The 5,724-nt window shown below is 40.5% G+C and overlaps 1 long non-coding RNA gene across 1 annotated transcript; it reads right to left on the bottom strand.

Moving 5' to 3' along the window:
- Positions 1–4,473: 4,473 nt before the first annotated feature.
- LOC117648539 lies at positions 4,474–4,925 on the bottom strand. The gene is made up of 3 exons (XR_004587907.1): positions 4,809–4,925; positions 4,636–4,713; positions 4,474–4,548 (listed from the first exon to the last, which is right to left on the bottom strand). It is a non-coding gene; the product is annotated as an uncharacterized LOC117648539 (long non-coding RNA).
- Positions 4,926–5,724: the final 799 nt, after the last annotated feature.

The raw sequence follows: 5,724 nt of genomic DNA, 5'->3' as shown, positions 1-5,724 counted from the left end.
CACCTTAGTAGGCATGTGAACATCACAACTAGAGTAATCCCATGTAAGCCCTGATGAAAAAAACCCCCCTTTATCAGTAAATGAACGCTTTTTATTAAGGGCATTTCCTAGTTTGCATCCCTGGCAGATCCGTTAAGCTCTTGGGGATTCCATTAAGGCCCATGTACACCTTTGTTTGAGGCAGTGACTCCCTTTTAATTGTTTGCCAAAATGAATAGGGGCCCAATAAAAAAATGAAATGAGAAACCCCCCACCAGTTTTTCACTGGGGGGGTATTTTGATTTCCCCAAATTTTTTGAACAAATTAGCGTTAGACCAATTCAACCGGACCAAAATGAAAAATTGTTAGAAATTCCAATTAAGGCACCTAATTCTGACGATCAAGCCCTTCCCGTGTTTGGGCGCCCGGGCTGGTGGGTCGCTTGACCGTTTGTACTCACCAAATTTCAGAACTAAGTGGTATATTTTAAGTTTTTGATTTAACTCGTTAACCCCCCAACAGGTTTTTGCAAACTTTTTGATCGTTTGAAAATTCAAAACATATTTTTAAACGGTCTTAGGGGTTAGGTTGGCAGCGCGGCACCGCTTCCCAAATTTTCTCATACCTGCGGGTCCGCGGCTCTAAATACGGGACATAAGCAAATAAAACAAATTAAAGAGCAAAAGGGTTTGGAAATGAGATCGGCCTTAGTTTTTCAACATTCTAGAATGTTTAAAACCCTTTTGGAAAAACCAACACACGAAATATGGAGATGGATTTGAGAATGATTTACGTGTTTCGTTCCCCTCTCCCCCCTCCACTGTCAGAGGGGAATCATCTTCAGGTCAGTGCATTTTGACAAAGCATTGTAAAAAGAATGTTTTGATTTTGACCTTTTGTATTGTGTGCATCTTTTTTTTCATTTTAGTGTCATCCTTTTTTTAAAATTTTCAAACTAGAGGAAACAGGGAAATGCATAAATAACTTGTGTTAAAATTGGCAGGCATACTTAGTTTGGACTCGAGAAATGCATTTTTTTGAAATGCTGCAAGCTGACAAGACTGCAAAAGCACTAACATGTGTTTTTTAATAGAATCAATGTATGGTTGTGTATATTTAATCCTAATAGAGTTTGAATTGATATTGGGTTCAAAGAGACGACTCAGGTTTTGAGCGGTGAGTCATTAGTGCATAGACAACCAACCATATATATGTTTAGTGATGGGATTTAATGAGACGATTCCTTTAATTTCCCCAAAGTTAATATAACTGATACTACTTAGTATTGATCACATGAGTAAGAAAAATTTATGTCGGTTCATTAACCCTTGGGTAGCTACATTGGTCTCTATGTGACGAAACACTGGATTTGACAATAATTGGTCCCCGCTAACTGGTTCAGATCAGCCTACCCTAAACTGACTCTCTCAATATTAACTGTGAAACATTTCCAATCAATATTGTTTTATTCACTGGTTCAAAGAAAGAATGGCAAAATGTTTCATAAATATTACTTATAAAATTGTGAGTTCATAAGTTAAAAAAAAATAGTTTTTGAATAGTGACCCAAGCATACGAGTAGCCAATAAAGCGATTGAATGCTGGAAATTTAAATTTTTACTCGACTGAGGGATTCGCTTTGGGGTGCCATCGGGGAAATTTGGGTGACGACAGAGGGTGCTTCATGAAGACAAATAGAAACAACATACAGAAATTGAGTCTAAAGTATTGTGTGTAGTTTTTAGTGTACCCGGGCACAAAAAATTCATTTATTTCAACGCCAATCCTACATTTTCATCTAGAGCTACGCAATTTGGGGCCAAACTTTCCAAGATGAGTTTTTGTGTTTCCCTGTATTTTTTAGTGCGCTGACCTCAATATTGACCGCTAAATTGTCCCCTGACCCAAAATTTAACCAATTTTTGGTTAAATTTTTTAAATAATTGTACAGTGTTCTTGCAGTTTTTTTAGTTATACCCCAAATTTCCCCTACCCAAATTTTACCCCAATTTTGGTAAAATTTTTTTAAATTAATTTAATGTTCTTTCAGTTTTTGGTGCTGAAAAAAAATACTCCCATTTTCCCCGACCAATTTTTTCCCATTTGGCATTTTGGACCAAAAATTTAATCAAATTTTAATTGTTTTTGCAGTTTTTGGTGGCTGAACCAAAAAAACTTCAAAAATTTTCCCAGATAATTAACCAATTTTTTCCAAATTTTTGGGCCAAAAATTTTTTTTCGAGTTTAATTTTCCCGCAGTTTTTTGTGTGCTGAAAAAAAATACTTTTATTTCCCCAGACTTAATTTTACCAAATTGGCATTTTGGACCCAAAATTTTAGGAGTTTTTAATTTTTTCCGCAGTTTTTTGGGGTCTGAACCAAAAATGACCTTCAAATTTTCCCAGATGACATTTAAACCGAAGCCAATTTTCCAAAATTTTAAAAGGAGTTTGACACTGCCCAGATTTTGGGGTCTGTAACGAAAATCCTTCCTTTTAATGGTTAAAGTTCACGAATGGAGTTAAAATGGGCATTTTGCTATAACAAATAAAGGAAAATAGCAATCCCTCGGCCCCCCAAATGGCCCGTCCCGTACCCCCTTCAAGTGTAATTTCGCTTTTTCCCTTTCCGTAATGATTTAAAATGTGATCCGGTATAGGTATAACCCTTTTTGGACATGGGGGGGGGGGGGTCAAAAAAAGGAAAAGTAAATACCGGAATTTGCCCGTCCCCACTTCAAAATTGTGAACTCCCTTTGTTTTCCCTCGGGGGGCCGATTTCAAAATAGGTTTATTTTCGTATCGCGCCCCATAAAATGAGAAAAAAGGAAAAACTCAATGAAAGAATGTTTAAAAAATCCCCGCATTTAAGGGCCAATTTTTTCGAAAATACCATTGGGTTTTCTCTGTCGGCCAAAAATACCCCTTTGAATCTTTTTTGCGAAAAAAATTCCCGGGGGGGGGGGGCCCCCCCCCCCCCCCCCCCCCTTTCCCCTTTTTTTTTTTTCCCCCAAAAAAGGCCTTCCCCCAAAACCCCGCCCCCCAAGCCCAAATAAAAAAAAAGACGCCGCGCGGGCGGTTGGGGAGGCCGTTTGGGCATGAAGGAGTCAAGATATCGCAAAACGGACGAAATTTTCGCCCAAAGGGCCGTATTATGGCCTGTTTACCCTAGAGTCAAACTTAGTTTGGTGAAAATCCGAAAAAAAAATAATTGGCGTTTTGCCTCTATATAGGGTCTTGGGGCACGGCTTTGGCAAGTCTGACGACCTTGGGCTTTCAAATTAAGAGTTTTCTCACCATTTCGGTCATTTTGAGTCAGGGAACCCAGCGGAATTCTCACTTTCGCAAAATAAGAGCTGGTCTACCCCTACATGCCCTCCTAACTGCATCCGTTGCCGAGATCCTCCTCGACCCCATGTAGACCATGATACACCTGCAGCAGCGCCCCAGGGGCTCGGATCGGATTTGCTGCCACCGGGCGGTTCTTAGGGTCACCCAAGGGGGCTGCATACCAAATTTTATCAAGATCGGACCACGGGAAGTCCTCGGACGAACGGACGGACGCACAGCATGCATCATACTTTATGCCCGTCCCTCCGTCATTTTTTTTTTTACAAAAAATAAACGGGATGGGTCAAAAATGAGCCTAAAAAGCGTTACGTCACATTTGAACGGCCCCTAGTCGTGTCGTATGTACGGTTAGGAAGATACAGGGGCTCAGTGGAAAGCTTTGCATTTCAATTGTAGTAAACCGGCGACACTGAAATTCCAAACGCTATGAGTATTGCACGTATGGTGCAATGCGTCGAGATATCGCACCATACGTGCAATCCGAAAATCCCTACGTGCAATGCATCCCGAAAATGCCCTATGCTAATTCATGCGAATAGGGAGGCATTGCACTTCATGTGCAATGCTTTTGCATTGCACCAATTGACGCTATACTCATAGCGTTTGGATTCTCAGTGGAGCTATGCAGCCATTCGCCAAGTCCAACTCTCATGTCACATGAAAGAAAATTAATCGCAAAACAGTCGTTGACACTAAGGTAGGACATACACATAAAACTAAGTATTAAAAATGTAGCTTTGCCCCATTTTTATGAAATTCAAAGTTTACAAAGCAACCGCTGTAATCGGCCACATTTAATAAAACTGTATTTGGAGTTTCAGACCATTTGGAAACTTTCTGGTCAAAATAAGTTTTTGGTCCAAATTGTAAAAAAAAAATCTCAAACGAGAGAGAGAAAAATTTTTCGTCCAAAATTAAAAAGACAGTATTTTTGGGCGTTTCAGACCATTTGGAAACTTTTTGGTCAAAATCAGTTTTTGGTCAATTTTATGGAAATTGGTCAATTTTCAACTCCCATTTTAATGTGTTGTAGTGACTTTCAGCACGAACTGTGGGTGGCGAAAATTCTTTTTTGAGGTGGTCTTTCAGATCCCGAAGTATGGGAGCAATCGGCTCCTGACACCTGAGAACGTTCCCTTGTTAGGTTGCTGTTGCATCTTTTGGAAGTATTGCTGTCAGTAGGGTCAGTAGAATCATGAGTGTCCCTCTGAAAGTTTCCTAGATAAAAAAAAATTAAGTAGTAGCATGGGTAAAAATCAAGAGGTTTCCCTGTATTATGCCATTCACAGTGAGGTGAATATGTACCATTCTGATATGATGAGTTGTTGATTGAGTCAGCCTCATGATCACTTGTGTCATCATTGCCCCTAACTCGCCAATTTCCTGGAATGCAAAAATAATAAAACAAAATTAACAGAAACCCTTTGCAATGAATGTCATCCTTTACTAGGATAAATATCTAAAAAGTTTCTAGTCACCTGATGTAGCAGGACTACTTATGAGTATAACTGGGGAGTTTGGAATATCGGATGAAACTGTAACATTCCATTTGGCTGGACTGCTCACCGAATTTTTTTCTGGAGTGATAATTTGAACTGCAAAAAACAAAGTTAAAAGATGTTTAATTTCTTTAAATAGATGAATCCGGTTCAACATTCATAAGCAATCATTGGCTGCTCACTGGAATCAAAATGCTATTCAGTCTTGAAGAGAACATTATGCCACAAGCCCTAATACAGTTTATTGGCTGAGCGATAGCGAAGCCTGTTACTCCAGTGGGGTTGAAAAGTTTTGTCTGTCTGTCGGTCTGTCTGTCTGTCTGTCTGTCTGTCCGCACTACTCCTCCTGAACGGCTCGGCCGATCTCGGTGAGATTTTGCACACTTCTTAGGTATGTCCTTGGCTCGGCACACGCGAAATTTCACCATCCTAGCTTAACTGGTTCAGTTTTTATAGGCGAAAAACACCTAAAAAACGGCGAAAAATAGAGATTTCTGCAGATAGACCACTTCTGTCTTGGAGAAAGGGGGGTCTGGGGGGCGGAGCCCCCCAGCCTCGACAAGTTAAAAAGTGACAAGGGTCAAGATCGTGTTATCTGTAGATAAAACAACTCTATTTACAATGTAGGGGGGTCTGGGGGGCGGAGCCCCCCAGCACTCAACAAGTTAAAAAATAACCGACAACGGACAAGCCATTGCCTGCCGCAGGCAGGCTAGCGCCGCAGGCCAAGGTAGGTACGCCAGGCGTGGATTGGAGGAACAGGTCGCGAGACATCGCGAAGCCTGTTACGACAAGACGCGGTCTGGCGTAAACCTACCTTGTTCAGTCTTGAAGAGAACATCATGCCACGTGCCCTAATACACTTTATAGTCTTTTCATTGCCATGCTCATTATT

This window comes from Thrips palmi, unplaced genomic scaffold, assembly GCF_012932325.1.
Source record: "Thrips palmi isolate BJ-2018 unplaced genomic scaffold, TpBJ-2018v1 HiC_scaffold_3, whole genome shotgun sequence".
NCBI classification, from domain to species: domain Eukaryota; kingdom Metazoa; phylum Arthropoda; class Insecta; order Thysanoptera; family Thripidae; genus Thrips; species Thrips palmi.
Note: the sequence above shows the minus strand (reverse complement) of the source record. Positions and strands in the feature narration are given on the sequence as shown.